The sequence below is a fragment of the Cydia splendana genome, chromosome 17, assembly GCF_910591565.1.
Source record: "Cydia splendana chromosome 17, ilCydSple1.2, whole genome shotgun sequence".
Taxonomy (NCBI): Eukaryota; Metazoa; Arthropoda; class Insecta; order Lepidoptera; family Tortricidae; genus Cydia; species Cydia splendana.
Window position 1 is genome coordinate 7,388,901 of NC_085976.1, and position 20,129 is coordinate 7,409,029.

The window sequence follows — 20,129 nt, forward strand, 5'->3', positions numbered from 1 at the left end:
TCTGTCTGTCTGTCTGTCTGCCTGTCTGTCTGTCTGTCTGTCTGTCTATCTGTCTGTCTGTCTGTCTGTCTGTCTGTCTGTCTGTCTGTCTGTCTGTCTGTCTGTCTGTCTGTCTGTCTGTCTGTCAACAGGCAATAACTCATGAACCGTGATAGCTAGACAGTTGAAATTGTCAGATAATGTATTTCTGTCGCCGCTATAACAACAAATACCAAAAACAAAATAAAATAAATATTTATGTAGGGCGCCCATACAACAATAGTGATTTTTTTGCCATTTTTTTACATATTAAAACGCTTACGCCGCGCTCACGCCCCGCCCGGAAAACGCGCCTGTGTGACGGAACCTTTAAGTAGATGCTCACATAACGCTCATGCTCATACTTTACATACATTACTACCTGCGCCAGCTATCGGATGCCCTATGTCATTCATACAATTTTGTTAATTAAGTTAACTTAGGTAGATACAGCTAATAGGTTAGTAGGTAACGATGCGAGTTGGGTTATAAAGTTCAATAGTTATTATGGGTTAGCTTAGGTTTAGTTTTATTTATAGTTAAGTTTATTGCAATCACATTTATAACACCACAAGGATTGGTATAAGTACAGGCGCTATTTATAAGAAAGGCACTGCCATCGGAAGTTTAACTTCAGAAAGAAATGTAGGCTTTATTGTGATAAGATTTTTTTACGATATTTTTCCTCATCGAAGATGATCAGATCGTAAATATCCCTGTCCCAAAATGTGATAATGAAACTGGAAATCTTTAAAGGAACCGCGGTTCACGTGATCGTTCAGTGATATTTCGTTACTACCGGTCTATATTAACAGTAGGTAGGTATAGGTACTTGAACACTATGAAGTTCCAGGACCTGAGTGATGACCTGACGTACGTGACACGCTCTAGAGACGCTTACCAAAGCCGGGCGCCTTCGGCGCCCTCATACTCAGCTCATAGCGTCGGGCGTACGAGGCCCGCTGTATGCATTCCAGCCGGTCCTGATGTTCATGCATGATTTATGATGGCGTGCATATCCAAATCCATGCCATTATTGCAGCTTTCTAGCACTAACGATCACGGAGGTAAAGTATAAAGTATACAGTTTGTCAAAATCCATTTTTGATGATGGGATCGATGAGGAAATGAGGGAACTCTTTAAATATTATAGGCTTACATTTAGTGATTTTTATTATTGTACAAAAAGTAACATAAAACAAGAAAAAACACACATCATTTGTACAAATGCGAACATACTCGTATATCTCTTTCAGGGATCTTTCCAGTTAATCTTAATGGTGTAATGTTGGCCCACGATGGGAACATAAGAAAATCAAGAAAGTCCGATAAGTGCAGGGGGGCAATTTCAACTGCGGGAAATTTCAACTAATGGAAATATAGGGTCATTGCGCTAGTTTTCGTCCGTGCTCTAGTTTTCGTCCACTTGACAGAAAAGCAAATAATAATATATATGTATTTGATTTTTAATTTTCTAAATGCGAAATATCATTTTTATGTAGACAGATATATTGTTTTGACATTAAGGATTGCAATACGTACAAATTTGTGCACTAATGTAGGTTTATATTCAAATTTCATCAAGTGGACGAAAACTAACACACCTACCCTATTCCATGTTTTACATTATTAACTACAGTGCTTATTATTATTATTTTACATTATGAACTATCAAACTCTGACTTCAGTGTCTGAGGTATGTTCATATGGGGGTTAGTTTTAGATGGTTTTAGTTAGTTGAGCACACAGACAAAACATCCTCCAGACTTAGCATAGTCGCGCTACCCCCTCTGCCACGCATACGGTAATTTTACTCCATGTTCGAGTCGAAAGTGTCTTTGAACGGACCAATCACGGCACGGGACTTTGCTCACCTCGTCCCGCGCACCCCCGCATTTTTAACCGACTTCCTTGGCATCATCGGTTGCATGAAATAATTGCTCTGAACTCGGTCTAGAGAATTCCTAGTCTATGGTTGAGCACAAACCATTTCGTATTTAGGTGGCGCACCGCAGTCCAGCATATCTAGAGTCTTCAATAAAAGGCGAGTGGGCGGACAGGAGGACGCCGACACCGACCGGTCGGGACGCAGTACGGCAGTACGGCGAAATCAGCAGGGAACAGTTCCGAATCATGTACGAATCATCGTCATAATTATTATTGTAGCTTTGGCTTACAAGGAAGGGTACCCAACTCGTCAGCTCCGATTTGATTAATTTTTATATATGTTATAGAGTAGTCTAAAATAACGGACACGTATTTTTTTTTAGCTGCCCATAAGTACTCAACTTCCTGGGAGAAATTGGCCTCCAAAGTACTGAAAAGTGACAAAACGCTCTAACTCCTGAGTTTTGTTCAAGCAAATTTCTAGTTAATTACTGGTTTGAATATATGTTGAAGAACATGAAAAAATAATGGACACGTGTTTTGCTATTTGGGCTCAAATTCATATTTTACAAAAAAAACACACTTCAAAATTTCATACTTGTCATCGTTTCACGCGCTTCACTTCAATACCGTGTGTTCACTTCGCCCGCCCGGCGCCGCCAACACGTTGCCGCGCGCCTAACAGGGTATTCAAATATTTCAAATGTACACTTTTAGGATCTTTGATGTTTCAAAATATGCTAGGACTTAATGTCCAAACCGGTTTACAACCATGATAACATTGATAACATTTTCTTCACTACCGGGAAGTTTTTAGTTTTCATGATAAAAAAAACGAAAAGATAACTAACGTGAAGTTCGAGTGAAAGGATAAGAATTATGAAACTTTGAAGTGTGTTTTTTTTTGTAAAATATGAGTTTGAGTCGAAATAACAAAACACGTGTCCAGTATTTTTTCATGTTCTGTAACGTATATGCAAACCAGTAGGTAATTAACTTGAAATTTGCTTGAATAAAACTCTCTACAGAAGTTAGAGCGTTTTGTCACTTTTCAGTACTTTGGAGGCCAATTTCTCCCAGGAAGTTGAGTATGGGCAGCTAAACAAAACACGTGTCCGTTATTTTAGACTACTCTATAACATATATAAAAATTAATCAAATCGGAGCTGACGAGTTGGGTACCCTTCCTTGTTAGAAAACAGCGTTTTATATTAATTGTAACAGTTTTTGTAAAAAGGATCTAGTATTTAAAAAGTGGGCTAGGTAAGGCACTATATGGGCCTTACATGGGTCATTAGTTACCTAAATATACTCCGGTAAACCAGCTTTGTTATTAGCAGCAGTAGAACAAGGCGACAAATTTGAAAAATTTAGAATTCCATACAAATTTCCAATTTCGCGCTTTTTTTTACTGCCAAAGTTGGTTTGGCTTAGTATAGTTAAGGCATCAATCAAATTAATAAAACCGATAGACTACAGTAAGTTTAAATACCTACCTACTTATAACATAAGACAAGCCCCGAGCAAATCTGCTTTTAAGAGGATGCTGCATAAACATCTGCTGAAACAAGAGTATGAGTAGGTAGTATCCATCGTAATATATTAGTATGTATGTGAGAATTATGTAGTAGTATATTCATTGTATATATTTTATTATTTTTATCTGTGTATTGTATATGTAGTTTATTATGTTTTTCAGTTGTTTGCAATAGTTCCTAATTGAATTCTCTTACTCTTCTTCTTGCACCATTTTTACTACATCTCTGTTTAGCCCTATGGTTGACTGGTAGAGAATGCCTTTAGGCATTAAGTCCGCCATTTGTACATTTTATTTGTATTTTGTGCAATAAAGTTTAAATAAATAAATAAATAAAATAATAACCGTAATACCTATCATAAAAGTAGGTACGAAAATAGATTAGAAGTTTGTTAGTAATAATACCTGCGAGGTTAGTTTGGTACCTAGTAATTTGTAAAGATAGATAAAGCAAATGAGAAATAGTCCTTAAATATAACGGAATAACCAGTTAATTTGTTACCTAATGAAAATATGTAAGATAACTTGCTGTGCTTGTATATAGGCGGTATCTGTACCTATGAGGTGAACAACAAACAAAGTGTCAGACAATCGATTCTGGAGTGGTGGATAACGTGAGAAAGAAGAAGAATAATGCAATCAAGTCAAATTGAGATCATAGTACCTAGGCCTAGCACAGGACGGATACGACAACAGCATCTCGCCTCGCTCGCGAGACAAGACTACCCGTCTTTTTCAAATTAAGTACTTATGTATTTATATAAATAGGTTGAAGCGAGACACAGCGATCGGACCTTTCGTTTCCATCTATGGTTGTCGCTGCCGTCGTCGCCAGTCGCTCAATGACGTGGTCGAGCCGTAAGTCCTTTATGCCAATTTCCGCATTATAAAAATTTCCAAAATTTGGATCGATAAAAAAAACTACTAATCCAGTAAACTTGTCGAATTTTGTAACGTGGCTCTTCTGCGTCAAATCCGGTAATAGTTATATAGAGGTTCACAATTCCTTTATTTAGTTTCGTTTATATATAGCCTATAGCCCTTTTCGATCGACCGAGCAAAGCAAAGCAAAGTTCTTACATTCAACTTGGAACTCACGGGCCACACGGCTGGCTGCACTTTCGCCTTGGATTTTATCAACGATCGGCCAAATGTCGCAGGTAGTAACGTGAAATCCAACATTTGACTAAATGTGTAAACCTGCAAATTCCAGAGGGAGTAATACTACCGACGCCAGTCCACCTGTGGCTCCGGAGAGCACACAGTACTGCCCTGCTGATCCTGGCCGTCCTGGGACGCGGCGCCTGTGACGTCCCACCGAGACCTACGCGCACACTCCACCACAGCGCCGCGCCGTGCAGAGAACGTGCCACTCTTTTTAACCAGGTCACATCAATTGGCTAATACCTTAATAATAAAACAAGTAATAAAATTAAGAAACTAAAACTGAAAATTACAAAATAACTTTTACACAATACACAATATCCAACTTTCAAAAATGCTAGAAAGATCTTAGGGAGCGACTACTAGTTACACTTTAAGACTTGACTTTGGTTTAATTTCTAGGCTCTTCTAGCTCCATAACACCTTCATCGAATCTGTAGGTACGGTCATCCAAGAAAGTGATCTACCACTTTTCGACTCTATCAATCAGATGATAGAGTCGAAAAGTGGTAGACCACTTTCTTGGCTGACTGTACATAGGCAGGGTAGGTGGACTGTTGTTTGATCAGCCTAATCCAAAGGATTAAATAATAAATATTATATGACAATAATTACACAGATCGACATAGTTCCACAGTAAGCTCAATGAGGCTTGTGTTGTGGGTACTAGACCACGATATATATAATATACACAAATATATACCTATATAAATACTTATATACTTACATAGAAACATCCATAACTCAGGAACAAATATGCATTATTGCGATAAGTTAAGTTTTCTTACTATTAAGTTATTCCTTATCGAAGAGATCGTAAACCATTGTACTGATGTGACTTTAAACCCTGACGATGGAACTGGAACTGTTTAAAGGAAACGTGGCCGTCATTTCAGGCCGTGCTGGCGAATCGAACGATCACAGTGATAAGCATATACATCGGATTCTAGGGGGCAAATTGTATGACGGGATCCCTATCCGTCATACAATTTGCCCCCTAGAATCCGATGTTTGGTGATAAGTGTACCTAACTTTGCTATCAAGATCTATAAGTACTTACTTTTTAGATTTTTTACACACATTTCAAAGAAAATTTATTTATTTAATTCCACGCAAACGAAGTTGTGGGCGGCAGGTAAGTAGTCCGACATAATTATAGGCTATTATAGTAAAATATTTTTTAAGAAATATGTAGGGCCATCTCATCCATTACCATCAGCCACCCAACATTATAACATAACACAGACATCATCCAGGCGTCACTAGGCTGCTGAGGAAAGAAAATAGAATAGTACGTTTTGGAAAATAATGAAACAATTCGTCTCTGTACTATACGAGTATACGTATTAAAATTAAAAGTCTCGGGGATCGAACTCAGATACTTTGCGAACAATTAGTGCCAAGCCAAAACATACGCTCGATCGTACCTCTAAGCTAAACCGAAAAAGTGGCAGATTATGATGTTGACTCCACGGTAGACATTATAAGTAATATGGGACTGGTCATCATTATCCCAAGAAAAATCGAAGAAATACAGGAGAATCCCAATTTGTAATTGCAATTTGTCTAAATTCCATATTGTAATAGCACAGCATGGCCGTGAGCTCCATTCCCAGTAAATAAAAAGTTAAAAACCATGATTACGCGAAGCAGAATTTTGACTGCACGAAACAGCGACATCTACGTGTAAACTTATCTAAATGTACGGATATTAGTTCAACTTTCAATTGTAATTTATATATAAGATACCTATTTATATTCAATTGTAATTTATTTTTGTTTTTGTACATAAGGCCGTAGGCCCGACGTGAGGTTGTCAAGACACTTTTCCTATTGGGTCGTGTTTAAGCTCCAACTTTCCCCCTCTCGTGTGACGCTTCGGGCCTTCAACCCTACGCGGAACTTCGGCCTTCGGCCTTCGCGAGCCTCGACAATACTTAACTTTGAGTGTATACCCTAAAAATCTACCGATCACTACCTGGTAGGTACATACCTCTGTACCTGTATTCTTTTTGTATGATGGACTTTTAAAATTACAGGTGAGCCCCATGTTTCCAACCAACAAGACAAACGAAAGAGACTGCAGGCTACACAAGTACTACTATTGGATATCTAGCAGGTCAGCTAAATTCAATTAAAGAGGATTATGAATTTGTCACTCTAAATACGCCGTAATGGGAGTAAACGAGAAAGATGCCCGCAATTTGCAAACTTCGGTGTTCGCGGTAGACCCCCAGCGCTGATTTAAATATCGTTTTAAGTAGATAATTTATAATCCATGCATTAGTCGTCCTACGTCTTGAAATATATTTTTCATTAAATAGCTTTATTTTTCCACTTTGAGCTATGTGAAGTAAAATCTGCTTGAGTGTTTGATTACAGTCAACAAAATAGGTATATCTATTCATGCACCGCAATATAACAGCGATAGGTACAGGAATTGCGAACTTGTGTTAATTAAGACGAAACAGGAGCTGAGTTTTAAATATTTTAGGTAAATATACCCGTCTCGCTAACGGAAGCGGCTCCTTAATTAAACTAGTGCGATAAGGACAAGGCGAAAAATCCTGCGTAAAAATCTCAAAAATGGAGGTTTCGTACTCGACTGTTTCCTCCTCCAAAACTTAACCAATCGTAACCAAATTTGGAAATCTAAATAATTATGAAATTATCTGTGTTGGACCGTTTTGATTTTTTGGCTAATTGATGTCAGTTTTGAATACTAGGCCTCTCATTGCGGCATAGTCAATGAGGCCATTTTTGAAGGGCTCTAGCGCCTTAGAAAACAAAAATATCAAAAAAAGCAAAACGGTCCGACACAGATATTGACAATATTAATCTGTGTTGAAAAAATCATTGCTCTAGCATCGAAACCCATGGAGCAAACAGTCGAGTACGTTTGTATGGAGAAATGACCACTCCTGTTGGCTCTTAAGCCATTCAATACACACTCGTGTGTAAATTTATGTTTAAAATATCTGGGAGACCAAGCTTAGCTCGGAAAATATATAATAATCTCAAAAATCCGCGTTTTCCCAGATATAAGACCTAGTAGCTAGATCGACTTTTCGCCCCCGAAAACCCCCATATAGCAAATTTCATCGAAATCGTTAGAGCCGTTTCCGAAATAAATAACAAGAATTGCTCGTTTAAAGGTATAAAATAAGATAAGATAAGATACTGCCCATTAATTTCTATATTTTTTTTGTAAATACATAATTTACATCGCGGTCGGGGATCGAACGTACGACACGGGTTTAGTTATTCATTTTGAAATCTTTTACAAGCTTTTATTTAGTTTCACCTGTCCCGTTGTCTGTAATCAAATCTTGCAAGTTAAATTTGATCTCCACTTCCCGGTGTCCGATTGAGCTGAAATTTTTCATGCATGTATAAATCGGATGACAATGCAATATTATGGTACCATCGAGCTGATCTGATGATGGAGAATTTAAAAATAAGTTACGGCAAGTATGTAACAATTATGAATCTAATACGATCATTTATATTCTTCTACTTTCATAAGTAATAGCAAAATAGTTACTGATTTTTAAAACGCGCTTTTCAATTAAAAGACATGTCAAGATCGCTTACCTTCTTTCAAGTTCTTTCTAATGCTAAAAAAAACGAACTATAACAATTAGTAAAGAACATTATTTATTTAGCTGAAGCATATTTTTTTAATCTTGTTAAAACTAAAAAAGGATACAAATTGCAATCAAAATTACAAATAAAAATTAAACACAAAAAGTTCACCTTTCCTGGGAATCGAACTCAAGTCACTTATGCGATCACACTTTCTGACGAAGCAAAATGCCAGCAATATGACTGTAAATGAGGGCTAGCGTTTCTTTGCTCACCAGTTGGCGCCACTGTTGATGGTGGTCCAGAAAAACAGAAGATATCAAAATTTTTACATGCTTATTTTTCTAAATGCATATAAGTATTTTAGTTGGCACTTTTTTTATAAGTACCACTAATATTTATTGAGCTATAGCTATGGTTTACCATGATTACAATCAAAGATTTATCACAATTATGAATAAGGAGTGAAAAAAGCGATAATTAAATGAATAAGGAGTGAAAAAAGCGATAATTAAAAGCTTGAAACCCCCAAAACTTCTATACATTTGACATTTTGAAAGATAATCCATCCATCTACAATAGCGCGGGTTTACTTATTAATTTTGAAATAAATATATTTTAAAATAAACACAAAAAGTTCACCTTTCCTGGGAATCGAACTCAGGTCATATGCGTTCACACTTTCTTCCGAAGCAAAATGCCAGCAATATGACTGTAAATTAATCAAGTTGTTTTTAGAATTTTTAGGTTATTACAATAGTTACATAATGTTTTAAAACTCAATAAAATTTTCTTTGTTGCTTTTTTTTTTCAGAACACAAGAAGAGCCTCAAGGCTGCAGGAGTGCACTTAAACAGCGGACGATTTATAAATAGTTACGAAAAGAAGGTACTTAGTTCCAAAAGCTGCAGAACAATGTTACGGGCTGTGACTCCAATCTCAGGCGGTTGGTAAAGAACTTGTGCGGTAGTTTTCTAATAGAAGGCAACTGAACTTTGGGACTAAAACTAATTAAAAAATATTATACTTTTCTCAGTGAACATAATAAAAATGACCTTGATCCAGGCAGCCTACGGACTGGGTCAGTTAGTAACTTCTTACCAATCGCCTCAGGCCTCTCACTAAAGTCCAAGAAGCAGCGAGCAGGAGGGACCGAAAGTCAATGAGTAAATTTTTCACTCGACGACTATTTAAGGCACATCACACACTACCTGAATCAGTACCTAATAGTCAAATGGCACCTGTCTTTTTGTATAATACCGGTTATTACATCTAACCGGGGCCCAGGGTACTCTTTGTAGGAAGGCCGGTCAACGGTTGCTATACCATCCCAGTAAGCATTCTTACAGCAGTTTTCCGTTATACTTAATATCTAATAATACGTAACCCTTCGTATGCCTTTGTTAAACATTTGCTACTGATTTAATAACCTACTGATATGAATGAAAATTGTAAATTACAGTCCAAATTGTGTGGTACGTACTACCACGTACACGGGACAAGGCATACGAAATTTTAAGAGGAAATAGGACAGCCGCTTCAAACAAACGTAGTCCCCATTTTGCTCTCAGGATATTGACATTATGGAAAATTATTTTTACATATTTTAATTTATACTTATTATTCTTATTAACTATTATTACTTAGCTATGCCTCTACGTATGACATTTTTCTCTGCAGCTGACTGGTGGCAGACCCTCCAACGCGTTCGGTCCCTATAAGCTATAGCTCAATAAATTCAAAAAATAAAACGATGCGGCATGTCTGTGATTGATATGTACCTACTTGACATCAAATTGTGTAAAAATATTATAAATTATAAATTGAAATAGATGATTTGTTATGAAAGGTGATTTTGCGCCGGTCGACTTTTCAAATAGTTATTGTTAACGATTTTTGATATTTTGTGAAAGGGTAACAGCCCAAAATGTAAAAAAAAAAAAACAAAAAGTTCTCCCGTGGCGGGAATTGAACCCAGGTCACAAGCGAACACTTTGCGTTGGGCCAAGCATACATAGATCTGCTTGCTAGATTAAGACCAAGATAACTCTGCAGAGATTTTCATAGTAGTCGATTAACAAAATATCTTTAATAATGTTAGTTATAAATTGAAATATATGTCCATCTATCCAGAGATAAATCTATCCTGTCATCCACTTTTATTCTATAAAAATGAACTACATTCATTTAACGTTTTTAGCAAATCAAGATAAAACAATTTAAAACATTGTTAACGATCTTCTGATATTTTGTGAAACGGAAAAGTAACGGAAAGAATAAAAATAATAATAAACAAAAAGTTCACCCTAGGTGGGATTCGAACCCGGGGTCACAATGCGTGCACACTTTATGCAACCATGTTCTAAACCTTATTACAAAAAGCATAAGGTCCACCGATGGATAGTTAAGAGTATTGCTGTTTGTACCTAAGCCGGTTTTCTGAAAGGAGAAACTCAGCGCAAAATGTAAAAAAAAAAAACGAAAAAGTTGACCGATGGCGGGAATAGAACCCAAGTCACAAGCGAACACTTTGTGCTAAGTCAAACATACCTAAGCTGCTAGCTAGATTCAGACCAGACATGCAAGTGTTATATTTTAAATGTCAAACAGCTATGAAATTATGACTTTAAAATAACACTTTGCAAGTCTTTGCTTTGAAAAACACTGCAGCGTTACCTTGGTCTTACTCTGCCACCCTAGTTAGTAAGCATGCTAAAAGCAGTTTTCCAGAATTATTAGTCGATTAATGTCTACAAGGAAAAATGACAAATTATAATAATGTAAAAAAAAACCGCCCAAGTGCATGTCAGTATCGCGCACGAAGGGTTCCGTTACTCAAAAACCCTAAAAACGGGAAAAAATCACGTTTGTTGTATGGGAGCCCCATTTAAATATTTATTATAATCTGTTTTTAGTATTTGTTGTTATAGCGGCAACAGAAATACATCATGTGTGAACATTTCAACTGCCTAGCTATCACGGTTCATGAGGTACAGCCTGGTGACAGACAGACGAACAGACAGTCTCAGATAACGGTTAAGTATACTATTCAGTTATATTAGTGTGACAGAGACATTGGGCGTTTCGTTCGCTACGGAGTGTAAACGATTTGCAACTTGGCTAAGCACCCAGCTTCCTCGCACATCTCTGGTGGAAACGCAGCCTAAACCTGTCATTTTAAGCATCGCCTTGGTTACATTGATTTAGAAAATACGATTCTCGACATTTTTTTTCGGACTATTCACAGTTAGACTTTTAGTTTCATTTTTGTACTTCGTTATTGATACTTTTAGTCTTTTAAATTTCTTGACAATAATAGGTATTTAGACATTTTAGGCGTTATCCGTTTTCCGTTCCACATAATATCAGGACACTGTTACGTCCGTTACCAATATACTTTTTAAGAGGAAAGGTGTCGAAAAAATATTAATCATTGAATATTATCGGCAATTCAAGGCAAATATTTTTTTTTATTTTAAAATATTGTAAACAATCTTCTGATATTTTGTGAAACGGAAAAGTAACGGAAAAAAATAAAAATAATAATAAACAAAAAGTTCACCCTAGGTGGGATTCGAACCCGGGGTCACAATGCGTGCACACTTTATGAAACCATGTTCTAAACCTTATTACAAAAAGCATAAGGTCCACCGATGGATAGTTAAGAGTATTGCTGTTTGTACCTAAGCCGGTTTTCTGAAAGGAGAAACTCAGCGCAAAAAGTAAAAAAAAAAAAACGAAAAAGTTGACCGATGGCGGGAATAGAACCCAAGTCACAAGCGAACACTTTGTGCTAAGTCAAACATACCTAAGCTGCTAGCTAGATTCAGACCAGACATGCAAGTGTTATATTTTAAATGTCAAACAGCTATGAAATTATGACTTTAAAATAACACTTTGCAAGTCTTTGCTTTGAAAAACACTGCAGCGTTACCTTGGTCTTACTCTGCCACCCTAGTTAGTAAGCATGCTAAAAGCAGTTTTCCAGAATTATTAGTCGATTAATGTCTACAAGGAAATATGACAAATTATAATAATGTAAAAAAAAAACCGCCCAAGTGCATGTCAGTATCGCGCACGAAGGGTTCCGTTACTCAAAAACCCTAAAAACGGGAAAAAATCACGTTTGTTGTATGGGAGCCCCATTTAAATATTTATTATAATCTGTTTTTAGTATTTGTTGTTATAGCGGCAACAGAAATACATCATGTGTGAACATTTCAACTGCCTAGCTATCACGGTTCATGAGGTACAGCCTGGTGACAGACAGACGAACAGACAGTCTCAGATAACGGTTAAGTATACTATTCAGTTATATTAGTGTGACAGAGACATTGGGCGTTTCGTTCGCTACGGAGTGTAAACGATTTGCAACTTGGCTAAGCACCCAGCTTCCTCGCACATCTCTGGTGGAAACGCAGCCTAAACCTGTCATTTTAAGCATCGCCTTGGTTACATTGATTTAGAAAATACGATTCTCGACATTTTTTTTCGGACTATTCACAGTTAGACTTTTAGTTTCATTTTTGTACTTCGTTATTGATACTTTTAGTCTTTTAAATTTCTTGACAATAATAGGTATTTAGACATTTTAGGCGTTATCCGTTTTCCGTTCCACATAATATCAGGACACTGTTACGTCCGTTACCAATATACTTTTTAAGACGAAAGGTGTCGAAAAAATATTAATCATTGAATATTATCGGCAATTCAAGGCAAATATTTTTTTTTATTTTAAAATATTGTAAACAATCTTCTGATATTTTGTGAAACGGAAAAGTAACGGAAAAAAATAAAAATAATAATAAACAAAAAGTTCACCCTAGGTGGGATTCGAACCCGGGGTCACAATGCGTGCACACTTTATGAAACCATGTTCTAAACCTTATTACAAAAAGCATAAGGTCCACCGATGGATAGTTAAGAGTATTGCTGTTTCTACCTAAGCCGGTTGTCTGAAAGGAAAAATTCAGCGCAAAAAGTAAAAAAAAAAGGAAAAAATTCACCGATGGCGGGAATAGAACCCAAGTCACAAGCGAATACTTTGTGCTAAGTCAAACATACCTAAGCTGCTAGCTAGATTCAGACCAGACATGCAAGTGTTATATTTTAAATGTCAAACAGCTATGACATTATGACTTTAAAATAACACTTTGCAAGTCTTTGCTTTGAAAAACACTGCAACTAACGTTACCTTGGTCTTACTCTGCCACCCTAGTTAGTAAGCATGCTAAAAGCAGTTTTTCCGGAATTATTAGTCGATTAATGTCTATAAGGAAAAATTACGAATTATAATAATGTAAAAAAAAACCGCCCAAGTGCATGTCAGTATCGCGCACGAAGGGTTCCGTTACTCAAAAAACGGGAAAAAACACGTTTGTTGTATGGGAGCCCCATTTAAATATTTATTATAATCTGTTTTTAGTATTTGTTGTTATAGCGGCAACAGAAATACATCATGTGTGAAAATTTCAACTGCCTAGCTATCACGGTTCATGAGGTACAGCCTGGTGACAGACAGACGAACAGACAGTCTCAGATAACGCGGTTAAGTATACTATTCAGTTATATTAGTGTGACAGAGACATTGGGCGTTTCGTTCGCTACGGAGTGTAAACGATTTGCAACTTGGCTAAGCACCCAGCTTCCTCGCACACCTCTGGTGGAAACGCAGCCTAAACCTGAGATGTTAAGACATCGCATTGGTTACATTGATTTAGAAAATACAATTCTCGACATTTTTTTTCGGACTATTCACAGTTAGACTTAGTTTCATTTTTGTACTTCGTTATTGATACTTTTAGTCTTTTAAATTTTTTGGCAATAATAGGTATTTAGACATTTTAGACGTTATTATTTTTAGTCATTTTTCCTTACGACAATAGTCGCCTAATTCGTTTTCCGTTCCACATATTAATATCAGGACACTGTTATGTCCGTTACCAATATATTTTTTAAGAGGAAAGGTGACGAAAAAATATTAAGCCTTGAATATTATCGGCAATACAAGGCAAATTTTTTTTTTAATTTTAAAATATTGTTAACAATCTTCTGATATTTTGTGAAACGGAAAAGTAACGGAAAAAAATAAAAATATAAATAAACAAAAAGTTCGCCCTAGGTGGGATTCGAACCCGGGGTCACAATGCGTGCACACTTTATGCAACCATGTTCTAAACCTTATTACAAAAAGCATAAGGTCCACCGATGGATAGTTAAGAGTATTGCTGTTTGTACCTAAGCCAATACTGCTACCGGCTGTGGTGCCGGTAGACAGGTAGAATAACGTTTTTCGATTTTGTGATGTTGGCTGTAGTAGACCCTCAGATATCATTCGCGCGCCAAAAGTCTAGCTGTAAATTACATTACGACTGTTACGAGTAATAAAAGCCCGATATAAGTCGGTCATAAAATAAAAAAATAAATTGTTTATTTCCGAAAAATATTTCTTGGATACAGTATAACAAAGCATACTAAAGCTACTTATTGTGTACCTACTTAACTGACGGAAGGGGCGCAGCTATACGTTATAGTTATCGACAGTGATATCAGCATTTCACTTCTACTCTACGAGGGGTGATCCAAAAGTAATGATAATCAGTATGAAAGACACATAAAATGTTAAATAAAATAATTTATTTTTCTACGTAATCTCCTTCCAAGTCTACACACTTAGACCATCGTTTCTCCAGACCACGAATTCCATTAAAAAAAAAATATTTTTCTTGACCCTCCAAAAATGCCTCCACAGCGGCCATTACCTCGCCATCATTCAAAAATTTGTTGCCTCTAAGATCTTCCTTCAGCCGTGGAAAGAGATAAAAGTCGCTGGGGGCTAGGTCTGGCGAATATGGGGGGTGTTCCAGCAATTCGAACCCTGAATCACGGATGGCAGCCATCGCAACGCCGGCCTTGTGGGGTGGTGCGTTGTCCTGGTGGAACAGGATGCCAGCTCGAAGTTTACCCCGCCGCTTTTCTTTGATTGCCTCTCTCAATCTGCGTATTTGGTCAGCGTAGTAGGAGCCCGTAATAGTGGTTCCCTTTTCCAGGTATTCGATCATTATGACTCCCTCAGCATCCCAAAACACTGAAGCCATGACCTTACCAGCGGAGCTTGCTACCTTGAATTTCTTCGGTGTAGGGGAAGACGCTCGCTTCCAGGTCATGGATTGCTGTTTGGTCTCAGGATCGAAATGGTGGATCCAAGACTCGTCCATGGTTACAAACCGACGCAAAAATGTTTCGGGATCAGTTTGATATTTGTCAAGATTAGACTTCGAAATCTCACATCGTATCTTCTTTTGTTCAGCCGTTAACATTCTAGGCACCCAACGAGCGGAGACTTTTTTCATGTGTAGTTCATCAGTTAAGATTCTTTGAATGCTGCCATACGAGATGCCTGTGAGCTCAACTAGATGCCTAATAGTCATCCTTCTATCTGTTAAAACGAGATCATGAATTTTTTTGACGTTTTCTCCAGTAATGGCGACAGATGGACGGCCTTCGCGACGTTCATCTTGAGTGGATGTTCTTCCCAAGTTAAACTCCTTTGACCACCGTGCCACTGTGGAATACGGCGAAGCGGACTCGCCCAGTGTTCCCACTAATTCAGCGTATATATCTTTAGTACACATTTTTTTCAAACAGAAGTATTTAATAACCGCTCTCACCTCAGTTTTCTCCATTTTTGCGTTATTTTTCCGACTGCTCGTGAAAAAACAGCTGCAACTCTCTGACAGATACATATTTTTTTATTTTTTATTTTTTTATTTACTAAGGAGTCTTTATGGCCAGTAACGGCATACCTATTTATTTTAATCCGATTCAATAAGTATTCAGTTATCATTACTTTTGGATCACCCCTCGTACGTATTGTTTACTACGAAACTAGACGAGTTTATTTTCGAATAGAGATTGAAATAAATCTAATTATTTTACTACAAATAGGTGTACCTAAGTATAGTATGTCAAAGGACTGTCTAATTTCAAACATAGACAGAGAGAATCATAGTATCTAAAGATCTTACACTAGTGCTTAGCATCCAAAAGCAAAATATAGTTTTATTGTTCTTATTTACTGAAAAATTGGTTTGAGCTACCATATCCATACTTTTTGAATATAATATAATTTAATATTTAATATTATAAAAGGAACTCTATCTGTCTGTCTGTTACCTCTTCTCGCTTAAATCGCTGAACCGATTTAGTTGAAATTTGGTATTTAGATTGTCCGAGTCCCGAGGAAGGACATAGGATAGTTTTTAACCCATAAATCATCCCTGATAGAGGTGAAATTTTGTATGGGGACTTAACAACAACTGCATAACAAACTTTGTCAATAGGCGAGGTGTAGCACCGGCGCTGGTGTACGATTTAGTTGAAATTTGGTATAGAGATAGTTTGAGTCCCGGGGAAGGAGAATGGATAGGTTTCATTCAATAAATCACCCTTTAAGGGGGTGAAAAGGGGCGTCGAAGTTTGTATGGGGAATCAACAAAACGCAGTATGGATAAAATAATAGCTACCTAAATTACTAATTCCACGCAAACGAAGTCGCGGGCAAAAGCTAGTAAATTATGAATTGAAATAGATGTCTTAAACTAAACAAAAAGTAACCACGCCCTCTAATTGCTGCCGAGGCCACAATCGACCATCGGAAATCCATGGTACAGTCAACGGTAAAAATATGGGTGTAGACAACTTACACAAAAATATGTCCCATAGTTCTTAATTCACTGACATAAGAGTTATGGGACATATTCTTGAAATGATTTGTACACCCATATTTTTACCGTTGACTGTACACCCGCCCTTTCGAAATTGCTCGGCAATGGTTTAATGTAATAAAAAGCGATATAAGCTGTAAGCGCTTAGTAAAAAAAATATGTATACCTACTAGTCACGGTACTAAATTTATTAATAGGGTATGAAGCGTATTACTTAATTCTACTACTTTTTCTTCTTCATTTGACATGCCCTAACGGAAGTCGGCGACCGCCTTTGCAATCTCTCTCCTGCTCTTAGCCATTCTTACCAGTGTGGCTGCGTTATCCATGTTCGTCCACTTTTTTACGTTGTCAAGCCAGGTGACCCTCCTTCTTCCCCTTCCTCTCTTGCCATCAATTTTTCCTTCCAATGTTAGTTGTATTCTACTACTTAACTAGTGACAGTAGTGACCATATATTAGATTCCCGGAGAAAAAGAAAACTTCTATTTTAAAAAATCAGTTCGCGTGTGATATGCCTCAGAAGTGTGAAAAAGTGCCGAGCGAGAGCGGGGCAGCCTTTTTAAAAGTTGACACAGTAATATATATTAACATGAAAGGTATTGAAATCTGTAATTTTATAGTTTGGTAAACAAGTAATTGTCAGTAAAAAACTGTTACGAAAAAGAGAGTACTGAGCTATAACCGCGAAAATAAAAAGTTCGCAGATGGCGGGGATCTTTCTCTTTTACTCCAATGAAGGCATATAATTTTTCATTGCAGTAAAAGCGAAAGATCCCCGCAATTTGCGAATTTCGGTTTTTGCGATAGCCTCTCTGTTCTTTCTGCTTAAAATGCTCCACTGAAAAACGACTCTTCCCAAACTATAGATTAAGTACAGGTAAGTAGTTTACCTAGTTTATTTAAAATTAGCAAATACCTAAGTTAACAATGTAACGTTATGTCTGGTATGGTCTGGCAAACCAAATTTGTTAGAAGAAAAGGCAGCAAATTGAAAAAAAATTGGCGGGAAAATTCTATCTCCCATATGAAATTTGAATTTCGCAACTAAATGCTTGGTTTGCCAGGCGATATTAGATATGTACCTGTATTTGGATACATGTGGCCACTACATGTGTATAAGTGGGTGAATCAACTTGTTTTACCACTTATTGCCATAGTTATGGTTTTCTGAACTACAAAACAATGGGTACTCATCCCTTTCTTTTGGGTGCTAGTATCAGCGTAACACTACAAAGACTCTTTCTGAAAGATTATTTGTCTAAAGTGTAATTCTATGGAACTTGCTAACTACTTATGTAAACAAAAGTCAGAAGTAAGTTCATCATTCAGAGACAATTTCAATATGTTTACGTAGTTGTATGTTTACATAGTTAGCAAGTTCCATAGAATGACACTTTATGTTTGATATGAGACAGTCCCTGGACACAATAGGGCTTATTACACTTATCCTGCCTTCAGACGGCTAACGATGAGCCGCGACGTCGGCCCCGATATCGGGCAAGGATCGTTTTACGTTTCATGTGGTTTCATGAAATATTGTCACATCGTTCACAATATTTCTTGGTGTAAAAAATAGTTCAACTACAAAAATATCAACCATGATTGCCAATTCGAGACAAAGTATATGTTACATGTCAAATATTGTTGACGATGCTCTTATATTTCGTGAAATGCAAAACGATCTTGCTCGGGCGCACCGTCGGCCACGATCGTATTAAGGCCCGACGGTGTGGAAGTGTAATAAGCGCTTATAATGTACATAACGTCAAGGAATAGTTGATCCACCCATTTTTTTTTACTAGTTGTGACGTGGCTTCGCCAGTCTCCTTTGTGTCTTTTGAGAGTGTGTGGTACATGTATGGTAACGAATATTGTCAGCTAGAGGTCGGTTCTGTAACTTCCAACAACTTCTGTAAACAGGATTGACGTCCGTACAAACATAGCTAACGTAATGTTACATTTTAAGTAAAAATTAAGGATGACACACGCTAGACCGCGCGGGATCCGAGCCGAGGCGTTCGACACGTAATTTTCTATGACGGCTGATCGGTGTTCACGTGGTGCTTTCCATATAAAACGAAGCGCTGGAGCTCCGGCTCGGTCTCAGCCCTGTCTAATAGCGTGAGTCATCCTTTATGGTGATCTCCTTAATAGAAATAGAAGGGCTAAATCTATCCTCTCACAAGTGTAACAGGATAATTTCTGCTGTGAGAGACAGCTCTTAGTAGCAAGTTAGCAGAAAGTATCCGGTAGCAGAAAAGGTATAATCCTTAGCCAGAAGATTCCTCCGACGATCTCACTCCTCACATTTTTTTTTAGACAGAATAGCATAATCTAGTTATTTATTTGTGACTATATCCTAGAGCCTCAGCGCCCGTTTTTGTACCCGTTTACTATCTGTGAATTATGTAGAATATTGTAAAATATAGGTAGTAGGCAATATAAACTGACTACCTGATAATTATATATTTTTTTTTATAATCAGGCAGACCACTAAGCTTATAATGTTTAACGTAGGTATTTTTAGACACTCGCGCGACTTGTAGGTACCTTTACAAACACCACCACCAGACCAGTACAAACGGCAAATATCAATTTACGCTTTTCCTACTGACATATTGGTTTGCCAAACTACAATTATAATGTACCATAATTGGAATATGCTTAGGTATCGACTGCAATGTATTATTAGTTACTGCAATAAAGAATTTGTAAGTATTTCCAGTTCGATTGTCAAAGCCTCCATTAGTAGTACCTAGGTGATCATAGGTCCTAGAACCGGGTCATCCGGGGGCTTACGATAACTTGCTTACTCGTCAAGATATGACGAGTAATTATTGTATTTTAAATTGTTAAAAGATTTTTATAGTACTTATTGTTGTGTTGCTATAACTTTGTTAGTGGATTTGTTTAAAATTGCTGTTAAATGTTATAAAATTTGGTAAATAAAGTAATTTAACCATTTTTAAAGTTGTTTTACTTAATGATTAACAGGATGCCTTTAGTTTTTAGGGTAATCAAACTATTTATTATATTAATTTAACCGTACAAAGAATAGTTTTATTACCCTAATCAACCATGAACAGAATTAAAATTTCCCTAAAAAATTACCCTAGTGCAAGTTATTTTGACATATTTCGCTAGATGGCGTAGTGTCTCAACGCTGAGTGTATACTCTATCTCAGTATATATAAGTTACTCTATGATAAA

General features: G+C 37.0%; 2 long non-coding RNA genes across 2 annotated transcripts; both read left to right on the forward strand.

Annotated features, from left to right (window-relative positions):
- Nucleotides 1–2,061: 2,061 nt before the first annotated feature.
- Nucleotides 2,062–6,727, forward strand: LOC134798569 (uncharacterized). The gene is made up of 3 exons (XR_010145219.1): nt 2,062–2,153; nt 4,656–4,828; nt 6,646–6,727. It is a non-coding gene; the product is annotated as an uncharacterized LOC134798569 (long non-coding RNA).
- A 9,356-nt stretch (nt 6,728–16,083) lies between these two features.
- LOC134798552 (uncharacterized) lies at nt 16,084–19,883 on the forward strand. Its single transcript, XR_010145213.1, has 2 exons — nt 16,084–16,168; nt 17,495–19,883. It is a non-coding gene; the product is annotated as an uncharacterized LOC134798552 (long non-coding RNA).
- The last annotated feature ends 246 nt before the right edge of the window (nt 19,884–20,129 follow it).